A 21,337-nucleotide genomic window follows, 5' to 3' on the forward strand; every position below is an offset into this window, starting at 1 on the left:
TCTCAATAAAAAGGATGTCAATAATCCAGGAAACTCATTAAATCAAAAAGTTTGAAAAAAAAAAGATTTATTGATGGAACAGATAAACACTTCAACAAACAGCAGCATGCTATAATTTAACGACAGACCTTAAAGGGTTTTTTTTCTGTTAAATGAAGGCAGGTGGAAGGACAATTGCTGTCATTTTAATCCCTTAATGGAACTAAACTGCACATCATCTCCTCTGCACTTGCTTCTCATCAACAAGCAGAAAGATGAAGCCAAAATCAGACAGCGAGAGCATCTCCAGAAATATCAGCAGATGCCACACATTTAAAATAAAAACAGTTCAACAATTCTATTGAAGCTCAGCGCTACACAGGGAGAGAGGCTTGCCTCACCAGCACAGAAGAGCTCACAAAGGCTTCACTATGAAATTTCCTTTTGCCGCAGCAAGTTCATTTTAACCTCTCGGGTCCTAACCCTAACCCTAACCCCCCCCCCAACCCACCACGATAAAAAACATTCTAGGGTTAGGAGTAGAGACCAAAATAGGCGCATAAAAGAAACAAAAAATAAAGAGCGAGGGGAAAAAGAAAATGCAGTCAGCAGCTGCATCATTCTGTAGTCTCGCACTCACCCAGGCTGGAACTACCTTCCCCATCATCCTGTTCATTCATGTCGCGGATCTATTGTTCCTCCTCAATGTGCCGTGGAAAAAGCAGCGAGAGGTGACAAGTGCCTGCCTGTCTCCAGGGGAGCAGGACCTCGTGTCTAATCCACTACCTCTGGGTGAAGAGCAGTGAGGCGAGTCATCCAGGGAGTACGCAGTTTATACCCACAGTGTGGAGCGGAGCTGCAGTGCAGCAGTGGTTACATTCTCTGACAGAAATAAGCTTCGGGACCTCATCGAGCGATATAACCCACAAACCAAGGTAATTTGGGTTGGGGGTGGGGAGGAGAGAGAATAATTAAGGGGAGAAGGAAGTAATATTCATAAAGCAAGAGAATTCTATTGTATCTTAACAGATGCTTGTGCCACTGCTCTATAATCACACTTTATATCCCTACGGAGTTAAGCAATAGTCTTATACTACTGACGTATTGTAGAACTGCAATTCTGGGTTATAAGATTACACTACATTTAAAGTGTTGTAAGAGGATGAAGTGATTTGATTCGATCGACTGTTGGTTTATATTTTTAGAGCACCAATAAGGCTTTTCATACAAAACGAGGAACAGAAGATTAAATGTCATCATTTCTTTTTAAATTCATTTCAGGAGTGTACATTAAAATAATGAGCAACCTAAACAACACGTTAATTTTGAACACCAGTATTTTAAAATATAATTAGCAATCTCTTACCATCTTGTCCAAACACAATGAGCACAGTACTCCAAGGCTGGGAGCTCATGGAGGGGGACTACCTTTATGAGCAAGGGTTATGTTACAAATCACTTCCCACTTCAATCAGCTCCGTGATACATGTACCTGCTGTAAGGTCATGCTCCCTTAGCTGGACTGCAAGGCATGATCAATTGATCCAGAAATAAGAAAGTATTTTATTTCGAAAATCTGAAAATTAAACTGATATGTTAGGATTTTCAGCAGCACCTTTCAACAAGTTCTCCTGAAATATTTTTAAATTTCCCCAGTTGAGCACGAATCAGCACTAAATTAGTAATCTCACTCAGGTCACGAGCTAGTTGGTGAGTGAGAACTGGAAAATGTGCAAAATAGTGCCGTAAATGCACGATTGCGAGGTTGGGGCTGAGGTGCATTTTCTGGGACAAAGGATAGGTCTGCTCTTTCTCCTCTTTTCCAATGTAAGGAATCTTACAACACCAGGTTATAGTCCAACAGTTTTATTTGAAAATCACAAGCTTTCGGAGGCTTTCTCCTTCGTCGGGTGAAGTCATTGGAACAGGAGTCGGCCATTTAGCCCCTCGAGCCTGTTCGCCATTCAATGAGATCATGGCTGATCTGTATCCTAACTCAGTTTAGCCGCCTCGGCTCCATATCCCTTAATACTCTTGGCTAGCAAAAATCTATCTATCTATCAGTTTTAAAATTATCAATTGAGCCAGCATCTACTGCTTTTTGTGGGAGAGAGTTCCACACTTCTACCACCCTGTGCATGAAGAAGTGTTTCCTAACTTCTCTCCTGAACGACTCTTTCTCCCTTCCCCTTCTGAAGGCAGAAGCCCAGTGCTGGGGTATGGCTTCACAAACACTGGACCTTACTCAGGATGAGTCTTTACAATCTACATTCAGAGTATTTGGCCTCCAGGGTCAACACAGTGAACCCGAATCCTGTCTTCATCCAATATTCATACATGCACACTTCCAGCAAGGGTCCCTGTATATTGATCAGCAACAAGTTTAACTGATATTACCCTCCCTAACCGACAGTTCACAAGCCAACTGCCACCCCAGCTAACTTAGCAGGGACCAGGGGTCAGAGATCAAACCCATTCAGTGCAGTACCGAGGGAGTGCTACACTGTCAGATCTGATGTTAATTGAGGCCCTGTTTGCCCACTCAGGTGGACGTAAAAGATCTCATGGCACCAGAACCAAGGGAGTTCTCCATGGTGTCATAGCCAACATTTATCCTTCAATCAACACCACCAAAGCACCTCAGACATTGATCTCATTGCTGTTTATAGGATCTTGCTGTGCACAAATTGGCTGCCACTTTTGCCTACATCAGTGGCTTCTTTTTTGGTAAGAGCACATTCAACAACTTCTTCCTTCCTCACACTGCACACATTCCTTCTCTCAAATTGTAGAATCAGATTGTTACAGCATATAAGTCACTTTCAAGTCACTTAAGTCTGTGCTGGTATTTACCTCCACATTAGCCACCTGGTCTAATCCCACTCTCTGACCTCGCTCCTCGGACCCTTTGATATCCCATCTGGTCGAATCCCACTCTGACCTCGTTCCTCAGACCCTTTAATATTCCTCTTCTTCAAGCAACTAACCAACTTCCTTTTAAAAGAAATTTGACTTCACCAGAGAAAATATTACGTCAAAATGAGGAGGTCATCACATGGTATATAACAGTAATGAACTCAATGGCACCACTCCCATCTGAGTCAGAAGATTGTGGATTCAAGTCCCGCTCCAGATACTTGAGCACATATTCTAAGCTGACACTTCAGTGCAGTACTGAGGGAATGCTACACTGTCAGAGGTGCCGTCTTTCAAATGAGACATTAAACTGAGGTCCCGTCTGCCCTCTCAGGTAGGCATAAAAGGACCCATGGCACTGCCCGAAGATCAGGGGAGTTCTCCTCAGTCTCCTGGCCAATATTTATCCCTCAACCCACATCGCTAATAGAACAAATTATCTGGTCATTTATCTTATTGCTGTTTGTGGGACCTTGCTGTGTGCAAATTAGCTGCCATGTTTCCTACATTACAACAGTGACTACACTTCAAAAAGTACTTTATTGGCTGTAAAGCACTTTGGAACATACGTCCTGAGGTCGTGAAAGTCGACATATAAATCCAAGTTATTTCTATCAATAGAAAAAACATTCAAAACACATCATTTATGAACAAACTCCACTCCCTATATACTAGCAAAAACTGGGTTGTGATTACCCAAAGACCCTTCATGTAGAACACATTGATGTTAGTGCTTTCCCACCGCTGGCGTCCGTAAAGGAACAAACTCACAAAATGAATAAAAGTTTCATTCCTATTGCCAGAGGCAGTGTGAAGTGGATAGTTTTTGAACTGTGGTTGTAGAACCACCTCAGATGCAAATGTAAAGGCTTCCACAAAGACGACAGAGGCGGCCTCAATGATGGCAAGCTAGCAGAGTACCTGAAATGCTCCTCCCTAACCCTCACGTGCCAAAGTACTCTGGATGCTGTGATGCATAAGTCAAGTTGCAACACGTAAGTGAAGACCGTATCATGCTCTCAGGATACCCCAAAGCAGTTAACATATAATAAACTACTTTTGCAGTCCACTACTGCTACGCAGTCAAACATGACAGCCAAATGCCACAAACAGCAATGAGATGAATAATCAGCTGATCTATTTTCAGTAGCATTGATTGAGGGAGGAACATGGGGCTGGATACTAGAATAATTCCCTACTCTTCTGGAAATAGTGCCACGGCATCTTTTATGTCCACCTGAACAGGCAGAGAGGCCTCAGCTTAACATCTCATTTGAAGAATGACTACTCCAGTAACACACTCTTAATGCTGTACCGTAGTTACACAAGTCCAGTGTCGGAGCAACACACAAGGATGATTCCCAAGCGTATTGGAGCACTACAATTATTCTGGCATCAGTTCAATGCCTACAGATGTCAAACATGTAGCCTAAATGCATTAAAGATGCAGCTCCTTAAAACAACTGCGCATGAACATTTGAAATGCTGCATTCATCAGCAACACTATCAGAGGGAGAAGAGCTCAACTTGCTAAAGCTAGTTCTACAGATTGCCAACAATTGCAAAAAAAAAGAACTGGCCCACGGGGTTTATCTTGACAATTAGCTTCCTGTGTAGCCAAACACTTCAGAAGGTATCGCTGCTGTTGTCGTGACGATTTCAGCAATAATAAAAAGCCATGTACATGAAACATGTCTCCACTTGTCTACATCATCACCTGCAGAATCAAGAAATTCAATGAAAACATCAATAGCACCCCCGCGAACAAATTGCAGGGTTGGACAACAAAACAAACAAACACGCATTTATCTATTGAGTGGTTTTGTGTTTTCTGCCCTTCCCAGACAGGAATAATGCCAGGGAAATGGGTGATGTGTGTCAAGTTATGTGATAACAGTTGGAAAAGTAGAAGAATATGGGTGTACACCATCCCATCCTGGCCAAGACCTTTCCCTTTTCCACATTATTCACTATTCATCCTGCTCTGATTTTTTCACTCATGCAGTTATGACATCTAACCAGCTTCCTCTTACTGGCCTAATCCTACTGAGCCCCAAAGAACACGCACAGGACATTCCTAGTGCAAATTCTATGCCTTGCTGTCCTGGTACCAACCATCTTGGTCAATATCAACAACTTGCATTTATATAGCACCTTTAACGTGGAAAAACATCAAGATGCTTCGGTTATGAATCAGTTTCCTGTGGTTGTTTTTGGTTTGGCCTTTAATATTTCACCACACTGCCTCATATCTAAGTTAATTTGATCTCTTGATGTTACTGTTAATAACCTAGACCAATCTTGCTTCAGGCCAGTATGAGCTGGCATTCAGTGACAAACCTGTTGCAATATTGAAATCCTACCGTAGTGTTGACCTCACCCTCTCCTTTATTTATATTCTTCCATACTTCTTCCTCCTTGTATATTGTAACTATTGCTATGCAATCCAATAATAAAGGTTTAAAGAAAACAAATATTGCTGAATTAAGTATTTTTCTTCAATCTTTGGTTTCAAACAAGGATTTAATACAGTTACCTTTGTCCGTTTGCTCATGGTTCTGGGCAACCATGAGGCGCTGTGGGCCATCAGCAGCGGTAGAATTGTATTCCAGCACAATCTGTACCCTTATGGTCCGGCATATTCCTCACTCTACCATTACCAACAAGCCAGGGCATGGTAGCATAGTGGTTATGTTACTGGACTAGTAATCCAGAGGCCTGGACTAATAATTCCAGAATCATGAGTTCAAATCCCGCCCAATTAATTAAATAAAAATCTGGAATTAAAATACAATATTGGTAATGGTGGCCATGAAATTACCGGATTGTCGTAAAAACCCATCTGGTTCACTAATGCCCTTTAGGGAAGGAAACCTGCCGTCCTTACCCGGTCTGGCCTATATGTGACTCCAGACCCACAGCAATGTGGTTGATTCTTAATTGCCCTCTGAAATGGCCTGGCAGAGGTGGCAGTACAGTGATATACAGTGAGGAGGGAGTGGCCCTGGGAGTCCTCAACACTGACTCCAGATCTCATGGCATCATGTCAAACATGGGCAAGGAAACCTCCTGCTGATTACCACCGACTGCCCTCCCTCAGCTGATGAATCAGTCCTCCTCCATGTTGAGCACCACTTGGAGGAAGCTCTGAGGGTAGCAAGGGCACGGAATGTACTCTGGGTGGGGGACTTCAATGTCCATCACCAACAGTGGCTCGGTAGCACCACTACTGACCAAGCTGGCCGAGTCCTGAAGGCCATAGCTGCCAGACTGGGCCTGCGGCAGGTGGTGGGCGAACCAACGAGGGAAAAACCTACTTGACCTCGTCCTCACCAATCTAACTGTCGCAAATGCATCTGTCCATAACAGTATTGGTAGGAGTTGCCACCGCACAGTCATCGTGGAGACGAAGTCCCGTCTTCGCACTAAGGACACCAGCCAACGTGTTGCATGGCACTACCATCGTGCTAAATGGGATAGATTCAGAACAGATCGAGCAGCACAAAACTGGGCATCCATGAGGTGCTGTGGGCCATCAGCAGCAGAATTGTATTCCAGCACAATCTGTAACCTCATGGCCTGGCATATTCCTCACTACCATTACCAACAAGCCAGGAGATCAACCCTGGTTCAATGAGGAGTGTAGAAGAGCATGCCAGGAGCAGCACCAGGCGTACCTAAAAATGAGGTGCCAACCTGGTGAAGCTACAACTCGGGACTACATGCATGCTAAACAGCGGAAGCAACATGCTATAGACAGAGCTAAGCGATTCCACAACCAACGGATCAGATCAAAGCTCTGCAGTCCTGCCACATCCAGTCATGAATGGTGGTGGACAATTAAACAACTAACGGAAGGAGGAGGAGGCTCTGCAAACATCCCCATCCTCAATGATGGCAGAGTCCATCATGAGTGCAAATGACAAGGCTGAAGCGTTTGCAACCATCTTCAGCCAGAAGTGCTGAGTGGATGATCCATCTCGGCATCCTCCCGATATCCCCACCATCACAGAAGCCAGTCTTCAGCCAGTTCGATTCACTCCACGCGATATCAAGAAATGGCTGAGTGCACTGGATACAGCAAAGGCTATGGGCCCCGACAACATCCCAGCTGTGGTGCTGAAGACTTGCTCCAGAACTAGCTGCGCCTCTAGCCAAGCTGTTCCAGTACAGCTACAACACTGGCATCTACCCAACAATGTGGAAAATTGCCCAGGTATATCCTGTCCACAAAAAGCAGGACAAATCCAATCCGGCCAATTACCACCCCATCAGTCTACTCTCAATCATCAGCAAATGGATGGTGTCGTCGACACTGCTTTCAAGCGGCACTTACTCACCAATAACCTGCGCACAGTTTGGGTTCCGCCAGGACCACTCGGCTCCAGACCTCATTACAGCCTTGGTCCAAACATGGACAAAAGAGCTGAATTCCAGAGGTGAGGCAAGAGTGACTGCCCTTGACATCAAGGCAGCATTTAACAGAGTGTGGCACCAAGGAGCCTTAGTAAAATTGAAGTCAATGGGAATCGGGGAAAAACTCTCCAGTGGCTGGAGTCATACCTAGCACAAAGGAAGATGGTAGTGGTTGTTGGAGGCCAATCATCTCAGCCCCAGAACATTGCTGCAGGAGTTCCTCAGGGCAGTGTCCTAGGCCCAACCATCTTCAGTTGCTTCATCAATGACCTTCCCTCCATCATAAGGTCAGAAATGGGGATATTTGCTGATGATTGCACAGTGTTCAGTTCCATTCGCAACCCCTCAGATAATGAAGCAGTCCATGCCTGCATGCAGCGAGACCTGGACAACATCCAGGCTTGGGCTGATAAATGGCAAGTAACGTTTGCGCCAGACAAGGGCCGTCTCCAACAAGAGAGCGTCTAACCACATCCCCTTGACATTCAACGGCATTACCATTGCCGAATTCCCCACCATCAACATCCTGGGGGTCACCATTGACCAGAAACTTAACTGGACAAGCCATATAAATACTGTGGCTACGAGAGCAGGTCAGAGGCTGGGTATTCTGCAGCGAGTGACTCAACTCCTGACTCCCCAAAGCCTTTCCACCATCTACAAGGCCCAAGTCAGGATTGTGATGGAATACTCTCCACTTGCCTGGATGAGTGCAGCTCCAACAACACTCAAGAAGCTCAACACCATCCAGGACAAAGCAGCCCGCTTGATTGGCACCCCGTCCACCACCCTAAACATTCACCGGTGCACCATGGCTGCAGTGTGCACCATCCACAGGATGCACTGGAGCAACTCGCCAAGGCTTCTTCGACAGCACCTCCCAAACCAGCAACCTCTACCACCTGGAAGGACAAGGGCAGCAGGCACATGGGAACACCACCACCTGCACGTTCCCCTCCAAGTCACACACCATCCCGGCTTGGAAATATATCGCCGTTCCTTCATCGTCGCTGGGTCAAAATCCTGAAACTCCCTTCCTAATAGCACTGTGGGAAAACAGTCACCACACGGACTGCAGCGGTTCAAGAAGGCGGCTTACCACCAACTTCTCGAGGGCAATTAGGGATGGGCAAAAATGCTGGCCTTGCCAGCGACGCCCACATCCCATGAACGAATAAAAAAAAGACCCCTTAACTTGGTTTAAAGAACCACTGAATCACAATGGGAAGGAGCTACTCTCCGACCCCCGTACAGGATCAACAATCTCCCAGTCAACAAATAACTGCGATCTGCCAAGTGTGTGCAAGGACTGCTCCACTATTGATTAGTGAATCGCTATACAGACTATTGCCAAGAGAGAGGAAACAAAAACTGGATTATACCTATAGGGCTGTAGCTTTTAATTGTTTACTCTGGAAACTATTGAAAAGTTTTTCTGATAAGGACCACGTTTAATTCTGCAGGCAAACAAGACCATACACTAAATACAAGGTGTGAACCAACAGAACACACACAAAACATACCTCAGACAACCCAACACCAAGCTAAATGCCATATATTTATGAAGCTGTATTAATATCAGATACCAGCATGGCTGTAATTCAATCTTCAAGGTCAGATTACTATTATGAACTGCCCTCCTTGCCTAGAATATCATCCAAATCCCTCATTCAGGAAACTGCTTTGTAATTAATCTCAGATATCCATTATTATTCTCTAACTCAATATCGAGAACAGCTATTAATTAGTCATAAATCTGTAGAACTGTAGACACATCCTATAAAATGAAAATTAATGGCTTGACTTTAAGAAGAGGAAATACCTTGTAAATTATAAGATCACGCTAGAGTTCAATGTACAAGAATTGAAGCTGAAGCACAAGGTATTGTCCTGATACAAACTGTTAAGCCAAGGCTGCTGTTACAGCGCATTTGAGAGTCCCCAACATTTACATCGCAATGGGAGCAGAGATGCAGACAATCCCCATCTTGCCAACACAGAGTAGCAGTGATGGGAGAAAGGAAGAGGAAAGATTTTGCCACCTATTCACCAGCTTTTCCACTGATTGACGAGAGTTGCCAGATAACCAACTTTCAAATCAGTGGAAAATATAACTGGAAGACAATGCAGCCAGCATCATGGTTGGCACCAACAGACCATGTTCTGGTGACGGTTGATAGCGGCACAAAGTGCCAAACTGCATTTTTGGCTTTGGTCCAATGAAACGTTAGTTTGGCTCCAAAAGTCCACAAAACATAAACAGAACTGCACCACAGCTTTCTCAAAGAAATTTAATTTGTAATAGAGAAAGAAAGAAAATTACTCCAGGTTTGTCTCATGGATCACGCTGCTGATGCACACTCTGCCTATTCTCAAATGTTCTCTCCTCCTTTGCTGAAAGCGTTGACTCATACCAGGATATGGTTTCAGACATTAGCTGCCCTTAGTTTCCTCACCATTCAGCCACTTTCCATGTGCAAGCCCAGACAGGGAGGTTATTTGAACCATCACAGATTCTTCCTCACTCCAACACCTGTGCACCATTCCAGCCAGGATTGCTGCTTTGCGATCAGGAGAGAGAAACCTGATCAATTGGTCCATCCCTAGTCCAGGGAACTCTCAGAGGATAATTGTAGAGCCTCTACTGCCACTGAGATCCAACTGCAGATGGAAACTGAGGCCTTTCTGATCTTTATGGTTCAGATACCTCACTGGATAAACTTACTCAGTCACTGGGGGGGTCCCAGTGTCTAGGGACTCTAGCATTCCAACATCCAAGGCATTTGAAAGCTAGTGACCATTTAGAACTGTGCAAATAAACACAATCTGATGTCACATCCAACTGTGCAAGTACTTTGTAACACAGCATCTGTTCTGCAAACACATCGGTCATAGTTACCCAACTGCTCCAGTATAACTGAGGATGCCGTTTATGCTCAGTGACATGAATGAAATTCAACCGACACATGCAGGTTGTGAAAGAGCTTTACACTAGTGAGGCAGATCCATTTGTAACTTTCAGCATACAGAGAAACGTCCATTATCTACATTCTCATCATCCACCAGAAACTCATCAGGACAAAGCCTTGCACAAGGCAATGCCTCACTGTCCGGCTTCCATTGTTATTTGATCTCTTTTTGGGGAATTTTTTCTTGCATGACACTTTCCTTCATTCCCTTGCCTGGGGTGTGGCCATGCCATGTGCCAAGATCAAAATTTGGGTATTCTCAATCATCTGCTAATTTCCATTATCCTCTCTGTTGTGGCAGTTTTTGGAGATTCCACTTTATCATGCCCATAAGACCTCCCCTGCCAGTGCTACAGCCAAAGCAGCATCCTTATTGTACACAGCATTAAGTTGCCTGGTGACTGATGTCTTAGCTTCCAGTTCAACAGCTCCCAAATGACCTGAATGTGTGCACAGATTAAGAACATGCCATCTAATGTGCATGCTGATCAAAAAGAAAGCAAACAATAATTTGATTTTTTTTTAAATTCAATCTACATGAATTTTTAAACATTGCCCAGGATGTTTTCTAACACCCCATTGTTCCTCCCCCAAACTCAGCACAATAAAATTTATAGAGCGTATTTGTACCACAAAAATGACACACTAAAATTTGGCTGCAACAATCTGTTGCAAAATCAAGTAGCTACAGGAAATCCAAGTGATATTGGCCTGTCAGTATGATGCTTTACTTCCTGGATATATATATTCTTAGTGTTGCAAGGTCAAATGTTCTTTCAAAAAGGTATTAAATTCTGCCCTTTCAGTTTTGTAACATATAGGCTACTTTCACAAGACAATAATTACAAGTGCGCCTGACTGTCAGACCATCAGAAAATACCAACGGTTAGCCAAATCCTGTGTCAATCTTCAACTTAGTCAACCAGTTTTGCCACATCCTAGTGACCTAGTACAGATGAAATGTTGATTAACCAATACCACTAAAACAGATTATCTGGTCATTTATTTCATTGTTGTTTGTGGGGCCTTGCTGTGCGCAAATTGGCTGCCGCGTTTCCTACATGACAGTGACTACACTTCAAAAGTAATTCGTTGGCTGGGAAGCATCCTGAGGATATGAAAGGTGCAAAATCTTTCAAACAAATGTTCTCCATGAATAAGGGGTGGAGTGAAAACGCACATTCTGTATTCAGCCACTGATCAACTAGAAAGAAAAGATAGAACTTGCATTTATATAGCACCCGTCACATCATCAGGACATCCCAAAGTGTTTCCCATCCAATGAATTGCTTTGTTTTGAAATGCAGTCACTGTTATATAATCAAACGTGTCAGCCATTTTGCATAAAGTAAGGTCCCACAAATAGCAGTTAAATGACCAGTTAATCTGTTTTGATAGTGTTGGTTGAGGGATAAATATTAGCCAGGACACCAGGAGAAGTCTAATTCTGCTCTTCATGAAATAGTGCCATGGGATCTTTTGCGGCCAACTAGTCAATATGTCAAAGATATTGCATCCTCCTTCTCCTCACTTGTTCACAATCTGCTTTGTCTTTCTGGAATGGCCACGATCAGCTCGTGATGCTTTGCTAAGTTCACCTTGTGCAATGACAGACATTAATTTGTAATGCATTAACTGTATTCCAATAGGATTACAAGCTCCGCTTCATCACCAAATTGAATAGTACAGTCTGATATGCTTCAAAAAAAACATTAAACTGACCCGCTTACAGTATTAAAGTTCAGACAGTAAATCCCAGTAATCCACAGCAAAAAAAATTACAACTGCACTGAAGTTATTAAAGGCAAGCAAATAATCGTTAACTTCCTCGCTGATGCTTTTATTTTGAAAATAATCATTTTAATTTTCTAATTATCTCACTCACAGAAATTACAGCACAAGGGGATCGAGCCCATGGAGTTTGTACCAATGCTAACACGGCCTGTGCTAATACCACAGGTCGGGGGTGGAACCTGGGCCCTCCTGTGCTGTAACTTTTGTGATTAAGATAATTATAAAATTAAAATGATTATTTTCAAAATAAAAAGCACCAGCGAGGAAGTTAACAATTATTTGCTTGCCTTTAATAACTTCAGTGCAGTTGTAATTTTTTTTTGCCATGGATTACTAGGATTTACTGTCCGAACTTTAATACTATAAGCAGGTCAGTTTAAAACTAGCGGTTTTCTCTAGTCCCATTTCTGAGCCCTTTCCCTGCATCATTTTATTTTCAAATACTTATCCAGTTCCCCTTGAAATTACATTTTAGTCTCTGCCTCAATAGCTGCTTTTGGTAAAGCACCTTATGTTCTAATGACCCTCTGAGAAAAGATTCTATTAACCCCCTCCTTCATTCTTCTAATGATAATCCTAAATTTGTGCCTCCTCATTATCGATGTATCACGGACGAGGGAATAATCATCTTCTATTTATCCTCTTCATTTACAAGCGGCCTTCATGGATCATTATAAAACATCCAATACACTGTGCTCCTGTAGGAGCTGAATATTTGACTATATATTCAACTATAATAAAATCGAACAGATTGACTAACAACAGGAACACAATCTCTTGGTCTACCTCTGATAGACCAAAGGGGCAGGGGGTCATTTCTTGGGATTGTCTACAGTCGCAGCTATTTCATATGTTTAGGATGATCATTAATACATCAGCATTGACTGGAGTAGAGATTAGCAAAGAAAAACAAACCGCAGTATTAATGTGCACAAATACATTGGCTTTAATACTTGCTGAATATTATACTTCCACTTATAGCCTCATTACCCTTACTGTATATGGGTTAACTGCTGTTCTCTGAATCTGATCATGGTGCAAATATAAAACTAAATCTATCCACTTCCCAAAACCAACACTTGCATTCATTAACACAAAGAAAATCCCAAACTGGAATGAAAGGAGGGAATTACCTGCATGTAATTTGATCAGATCTCTACACAGTGTGCAGCTGGTGACGCACCATGTTACAAATAATGTTTGCCACTAAAGCGTTTCTGAATATAAAGCATGAACTTCTGATAACTGTAACGGCCCTTTTTTGAACTGCATTCGGGAGTTCTCAGTCCATGTATTAGAGAGTGAGAAACTACACAACTGAAAAGTGCTCATAATTTGACACCAATTGATAGCGTCTTTCAGAGAGGCTACTTGAGACTGTGGTTAAAGGGCAATGAGAGAGAAGTTACTTTGACCACTAATTTTTACAACTCAATTGGGCTAATAACTTAGGATAGTGCATGTTGGAATTTTACATGGGATAAATGAGCAAGTTAAATAAATTGTTAAAATGGCACTCTCATCTACTCTTTCCCACTAAGTGGAGTGAAGGGGCGAATGTAAGCACCTTGACTAAACTGAACTACGAAGGAACAGCTGCTGCGAGGGCTGCCGAGCAGACCCCTCTCTGGTACATGCCGGCTCCTTTATGACGCTCCTTAAAACCTACCTCTTTGACCAAGCTTTTGGTCACCTGTTCTAATATCTCCTTATGTGACTCGGTGTCAAATTTTGTCTGATAACACCGCTGTGATGCAGTTAAAGGCGCTATAAAAATGCAAGTAGTTGTTGTTGTTGAGATGGGCCAGTTGAGACTCTCCCTTTCATGGTCACCACTTAGTGTGGGAGATACCTGGCTTCCACTGAGCACCTCACTGCATTAGGTGCTCCAACAGCCTAGCCTACAGTTCATTGTTACATTTAAAAATAGATCCATACAAATGTTTTTACTCTAAACGGTACAGCACAAACTCCACAGGCATCCAAAAATGTCAGCTCCATAGTACAGCTTAGCTTTTTAACCAGGCTGTGTCCGTCTGTACCAGGATCTATCTTTTCTTATCTGAGAACCCCTGGAGACCACAGCGATTAATATTTTTTTTGTTTAAATGGGCAGAAATAAAACAAAAGGGAAGTTGGAGTTACTCAGAACGCTTGGCAGTCTTTTGTAAAAGCTATCCAAGGTGACAACAAAAGGAGAAGCTTTCACATTCAAAGTTCCAAATGAGGCCCCATTCCACAGACTGCGAAACATTTTCTGCATTTTAATTTACAGTAATTTTGTTTCAATACATTCAAAAGTCAACAGATTAACATGGTCAACATGTTAACTATTTCACCTTCCCACTTCTTGTAGACACCGTGTTTTATACTCAACTAGTACAGTAGAAATAAATTAGCAGGAGGGCAAATGCAGTACCTGGAAGTAAGGTAATGTCCTGCACAAGCAGCTAGCAGTCTATCAATGATTGCACAACTGTGTACATATTTTAAGGGTCCAAAGTCTTCAGGAACAGTGTTCCTGGTTTCAAGTCCAAGTCTCCATATCGAATACTGGAAACCCTGCCTGCATTAGCAAGATTCACACCATTCAGTACAAACACGTACAAAGAAACCCACCCCCACCCTCCCCTCCACATCCATCCCCACACCACAACACACAGTGCCACAAAGAAGGGTAGAGCACTTCACAATACCATTTCTTTACACAAGAATGATTATTTTGTTCAAACAAACTTAGCAATCCATTCGCCACCAACAAGATTCAGAGATATATCTATATCTATATCTATATATTTATCAAGCTTAATCAACTCTACAATAAGCTCTATAGACACAAAAAGAGAGTGATTTTTTTGGAGCTTACGCTGATTTATAATGAGAGAAACGTTACCCCGTGTAGCGTCCAATGCATTACTGGGTTATGGTGGAGCTGTAACCAAGGCTGCAAAGTCAAATTGTTGGAAAGAGGGGCTCAGGCACTTAAATGGTTTGGTAAGGGAAGTCTGAAGATTGGCATGTGTGTGTTGGTTTAAGGTCAGAGGTTACAAATGCACGTCAAAATCATCCAACACTCTAGACTGTTTTGGCTCTGTAACAAAAGAGCAACTTTTTGGAACATGGGGCAGGATTTTAATATGCTGACGGGAAGAGTCCGGGTTGGGGGTGGGGGGGGGGGTTGATTTGTGGGTGCGAAACCCGGAAGGGAAGGCGGCCACCAATCAAAGCCTCTTGCGGATTTTGTGCCTGGAAGCCAGCCAGGTGTTGCACATCCGATGGTTGGGGGGGGGGGGGGGGGGGGGTGGGTAGAAAGAGAGAGAGCGAGCGAGCGAGCAAGAGAGCGACCTCATCGGCAGTTCAGATAGAGATGGGGGGTGGAGACATCGGGATCGGCAGTTCCAAGCAACATCATTTTTAAGGTGCGTTTATTTGCTTGTTTTACAATGGGAAATGTAATTTTATTTAATTTATTTCGTTTATTTTTCACTGATTCACAGTTTCACCAGGCGTGAATCGGAAGCCGTAGGAAAGCCGCCCAGGTAAAGTTAAAATCTTTTTAAGTGTCCAATACACCAAAAAAAAACTACCTTAAGCACCTCAATGAGGTACATTTGCCCCTTTAATTATTGGCCTGCCGGATTTAAGTGGGGGTGGAACTTCCTGGTGACTGCTGTACGCACACACACAGATTTGCCCAAGTCTCATTCAAAAATGTATGGGTTCCAACCCGGATGTCTGCCCATTCCCAAAAACAGTGGCTTTGATTGCCCCCCCCCCCCCCCACCTCCAACCCACCCGTTTTTCAGTTTTAAAATCCTGCCCATGTATCTGTAGCATGACATCTGGAGGGGTTTTTGATGTATGGGTGGAGGATTGGTTATCTAACAGGAAGCAGAGAGTTGGGATAAATGGTTCATTCTCGGACTGGCAACCAGTAACCAGTGGTGTTCCGCAGGGGTCGGTGCTGGGTCCCCAACTCTTTACAATCTATATTAACAATTTGGAGGAGGGGACCGAGTGTAACATATCAAAGTTTGCAGATGATACAAAGATGGGAGGGAAAGTGGAGAGTGAGGAGGACATAAAAGACCTACAAGGGGATACAGACAGGCTGGGTGAGTGGGCGGAGATTTGGCAGATGCAATACAATATTGGAAAATGTGAGGTTATGCACTTTGGCAGGAAAAATCAGAGAGCAAGTTATTATCTTAATGGCAAGAAACTGGAAAGTACTGCAGTTCAAAGGGATCTGGGGGTCCTAGTGCAAGAAAATCAAAAAGTTAGTATGCAGGTGTAGCAGGTGATCAAAGCGGCCAATGGAATGTTGGCTTTTATTGCTAGGGGGATAGAATATAAAAACAGGGAGGTATTGCTGCTGTTATATAAGGTATTGGTGAGACCGCACCTGGAATACTGCATACAGTTTTGGTCTCCATACTTAAGAAAAGACATACTTGCTCTCGAGGCAGTACAAAGAAGGTTCACTCGGTTAATCCCAGGGATGAGGGGGCGGACATATGAGGAGAGGTTGAGTAGATTGGGACTCTACGCATTGGAGTTCAGAAGAATGAGAGGCGATCTTATTGAAACATATAAGATTGTGAAGGGGCTTGATCGGGTGGATGCGGTAAAGATGTTCCCAAGGATGGGTGAAACTAGAACTAGGGGGCATAATCTTAGAATAAGGGGCTACTCCTTCAAAACTGAGATGAGGGGAAACTTCTTCACTCAGATGGTGGTAGGTCTGTGGAATTTGCTGCCCCAGGAAGCTGTGGAAGCTACATCATTAAATAAATTTAAAACAGAAATAGACAGTTTCCTAGAAGTAAAGGGAATTAGGGGTTACGGGGAGCGGGCAGGAAATTGGACATGAATTTAGATTTGAGGTTAGGATCAGATCAGCCATGATCTTATTAAATGGCGGAGCAGGCTCGAGGGGCCGATTGGCCTACTCCTGTTCCTATTTCTTATGTTCTTATAATAAAAGTGCAGATATATAGATTGGAATCGAGTAGTCGGCAGCGGAGGAGAAAAGGTGCAGTTACATACTAAAATTGGGAGAATCAGATTAGAACGTTGCTAGATATAAAAAGAGTTGAATACTAAATGGTATTAAAGACCCTTGGAAGTCGCCTAGAAAGCCACTCAGTTCTCATTATGAAAAAACTACTACAAAGCACAAGTCAGAGCCAACCCCATTGTCGGAGCACCATCATGGACTGCAGCGGTTCAAGAACAAGGCCCACCATCAACTTCTCAAAGCAATTAAGGATCGACAATAAATACCGGCCTTGCCAGACACGCCCACATCCAGAGAATGAATTTAAAAACTGTAGGTAAAAAATCCATGGTCAGAAAAAACAATTTGAAATGCCACATGTTTACAATGAGAACTATAAGAGAGATTGAAGCAGGGTGGGAAGGGAGCAGTCAGGCTAATGAATTCCTCACTTACCTCTAGTGATAGTTTTACCTTTCCCACCAATATAAACTCTTTCTACATGCATCTTGAAATATTTACAGCAGTCACTCGAAAAGGAAGAGTGCATTTGAATTTCCTGTTGGTAAAATTGCTCGCCTTGTACGGTGAGCATTTTAAAACTGCAGAGAAGAAAGTGCCGATCAAAACAGGACCTAACAAGTCAGCTCAACTGCCAGAGGTCCTGCAAAAACTTAGAGGACAAAACGGGATGGGGGTTTTTAAGGCTAATCATTTAAGCCACATGATTTCTACCAGTAAATGGGAGTCACACTCAGTCTTGCCTTCATTCAGCTCTGGCCACAACTAGGGGTTGACAACCCTCCAGGATTGCACTGGAATCTCCAGAAATTAAAGATTAATTTCCAGTAACCCAGGAGAAAAATCATAGGGGCAACAAAAAAAGTTTTTTTTTAAATTCTCTTAGTTAAACACTTCATTTATTAGTTATACCGGAAAAAGGCTGATTGGATGCCTGGATGATTGACTGTCAGTCAATCAGGTAAAGAAGAGCCTGTTCACTTTCCGATCGGTTGGTGTAGATGGTGGGCAGCAAGGATGGACAAGTTGGGTGACCAATGTCGGGAATGTGGGGGCAGGGCAGTTGGAGGCAGGAAGTCATGTGATGACAAGTCCAGGAATTTGTCCAACCAGAGTTGGCGATCCTAGCGCCAGCTACAAACCAAGCTTCATCACTGCACAAAACTAAATGCAGCAACCACTGGCCTCACTCCTCCAGTCTCTGGCATTTCCACCCCCCCCAATCCTCCTCAAGGGGCACTGAGGCCTGTTGTATCAGCCTTACCAAGCCCCTGACACAAATGGCCTAATGTTGCTCATCTAACGCTGGCGAACTGACTCCCATATTAACATGGCCAAGTCCAGCATGCTCATCATGGTTTGCAGTTCTGCCCCTAGGATAATGGAGAGGGATTTAGCAGTAGGCACTCAGCTGAATGCTACTCTCCTGCACTGCTAAGTAAACAAGCACCAACGTAAAAGCACCTTAACTCAGCACAAACCAGGCATTTAACCCAAGGCATCCCTAGTCTTTATAGTTTAGATACTCAATGGGCCCTCGTGATATTAAACGTTCGCACATTGCGGGGGGGGAGGGGGAAGAAAGAGAAAGAGAAAGAGGCGGTGCCGTCAGACCAGGAAGGAGCAAATTTTATTAAAAATGAAAAACCCTGGCAAGAAAATGCTACTTTACACGGAGTCAAATCAGAAGTAGACTGTGATATTTACATGTCTCTTCCCCCAAAACATAACTAAATCCTCCCGGCAAAACAGTCCTCATATTGACCATTTGTAGGACCTCAAGTTACAATTTTAATGCATTTCTTCAGGACCAAGATCATAACGGATATAAAATTCTTTTTTTTTTTAAATCTTGGGGCTAAATTTCTATTTTTGCTAATTTTAATCAGAAAAGTTTACCAACTGACTTTTCCTAAAATTAACAGAAGTTTCACCCCTTTTAAATCTTTTTTTAAATGTCAGGATTATGTTGCCTTAACTGGACTTTCAAATAGTGAAAGTCCAATCATTAGGGGAAAAAAATCTCTTAATAAAAGAAATGAGCAGTGCACATTCTTATGTACTTCAGCTAGTTGGCCCTTACATTTGGCGCTTCTTCCCTTACCTGCTACTGTTCAAATGAGATCAGGCAGTCAACCTCCTCCCATACAGCTGCAGCCAGCTGTTACAATGTGTGCGAGAACACGTCAGGTCAATTAACATTTCAAATTTTGCGCTTTTCAAGGGTGAATTAGCTTCTGCTCCACTCTTTTCCCTCCTCCCTACATAGCCCAATACCAGAAAGAAACACACCATTTGCAGAACCAAAAGTACCAATCCATTCCTAACACACAAGGCTGACTGAGCCAACAATGGGCCGCAGAGTCACACGTAATGTTACAGAAATCCGGCTGCTTCTTATTAAATATTGTAACTTTTTTTTTTAAAAAAAAGGTCTCACGTTTTGTCTTTAATAATTATGGGCTTTTCTCTTCTTGCCTCAGAGTCAGAAGGTCATGCGGTCCGTCCAACCCTACTTCAGAAATTTGAGAGAGAGTGCTGCACTGTCGGAGGTGCCGCCTTTCGGATTCAAAGAAGAGCAAGGGAGTTCTCCTGGTCTCCTAGCCAACATTTACCCCTCAACCTGCATCAATCCTCTAGGCCCCACAAGGAAACCTTGGGCCTCCCTTGCCTTGAGCTCCCCCAATCATGTTCAGAGCCCCCACCCCACTTATTTGACTGCCGGTGTCCGATCCCCCAGGTCCCCAGTTGCAGCCCACTGCTGCCGAATTCCCACTCCAGCCGAATTCCCACACCTGCCTGGCGGCCATTGTATTCCACATGCAATCAGCTGGTGTTCTATTTTTTAAAAACTTACATTTATATACACAGTTAGAACAACTGGTTTCAAATTATAATCAAACGCCCTTAAGATCTGTGCAAGTATCTGTGATCTATTAACAGTAGCCAATTACACAGAATTTACAACACAGAAACAGGCCATTCGGCTGACTAGGTCCGTGCCGGTGTTTATGCTCCGTACCAGCCTCCTCACACCTTCCTTCATCTAACCCTATCAACATATCTTTCTATTCCTTTCTCCCACATGTGTTTATCTAGCTTTCCCTTAAATGCATCTTTGATAGTGGCCTCAACTACTCCATGTGGTCACGAATGCCATATTCTCACCACTCTCTGGATAAAGAAGTTTCTCCTGAATTCCTTATGGGATTTATTAGTGACTGCCTGATATTTATGGTCCATAGTTCTGGTCTCCCCCGCAAGTGGAAACATCTTCTCCAAGTCTACCCTATCAAACCCTTGCATAATTTTAAAGACCTCTATTAGGTTACCTCTCAATCTTCTCTTTTCTAGAGAAAAGAGCCCCAGTCTGTTCAGTCTTTCCTGATAGTTGTAGCCTCTCAGTTCTGGTATCATTCTTGTAAATGTTTTTTTACACTTCTCCAGTGCCTCTATATCCTTTTTGTAATATGGAGACCAGAACTGTGCACAGTTTTCTAAGTGTGGTCTAACCAGGTTTCTATGTAAGTTTAACATAACTTCTCTGCTTTTCAATTCTATTCCTCTAGAAATAAACCCCAGTACTTTTGTTTGCATTTTTGTATTGATGATATACTTTGTGAAATTGTCAACCAGATCCATTTCTCTTTCTACCTTTACTGATAAAAATCCCATTCATTGGGACAACCTTTCCCTGAATTTTTAAGCACCGTTTCTCTCCTCCCCACCACCCCTGGCAAGGGGATGACTTCTGAAGATGCATCTCATGTGGGATTCCCACCATCGACCAGCCTACTATAAAACAGGACACTTCCGTTACATGACCATACTGCAAGTTTCTATTACACAAGACCCGTTAAGTCAAATGGAGCCATCAGATTTTACCTCACATCTGCAAGAGTCTACACCCATTGTTGCTTGGAGTGTTCCATACGTGTGTTTCAGAATTTTTAAAAAAATGTTTACAACAGCTAATTTATGTATAGTAACGACCCAGCAATAAACTAAATGACCAAATAATCATTTTTTTACGTTGTTAGTTAAGAGATAAATATTGGCCAGAACACCGGGTGAACTCCCCTGCTCTTCTTCAAATATTGTCATGGGATCTTTTACATCCACCTGAGGGGGCAGACGGGGCCTCGGTTTAACGTCTCATCTGAAAGGCGGCACCTCCAACAATACAGCACTCCCTCAGTACTGCAATGGAGTAGATTATGTGCTCAAGTCTCTGGAGTGGGAC

At 43.2% G+C, this 21,337-nt stretch overlaps 1 protein-coding gene and 1 long non-coding RNA gene across 7 annotated transcripts in view; one reads left to right on the forward strand and one right to left on the reverse strand.

Moving 5' to 3' along the window:
• LOC137335377 (solute carrier family 12 member 7-like) overlaps positions 1-21,337 on the reverse strand; it is a 259,685-nt gene that overhangs the window by 181,968 nt on the left and 56,380 nt on the right. The window lies entirely within an intron of this gene.
• On the forward strand, positions 745-21,103 carry LOC137333015 (uncharacterized). Its single transcript, XR_010965780.1, has 3 exons — positions 745-914; positions 15,572-15,613; positions 19,578-21,103. It is a non-coding gene; the product is annotated as an uncharacterized lncRNA (long non-coding RNA).

The sequence above is a fragment of the Heptranchias perlo genome, chromosome 2 (assembly GCF_035084215.1).
Source record: "Heptranchias perlo isolate sHepPer1 chromosome 2, sHepPer1.hap1, whole genome shotgun sequence".
In the NCBI taxonomy this organism is placed as follows: Eukaryota; Metazoa; Chordata; class Chondrichthyes; order Hexanchiformes; family Hexanchidae; genus Heptranchias; species Heptranchias perlo.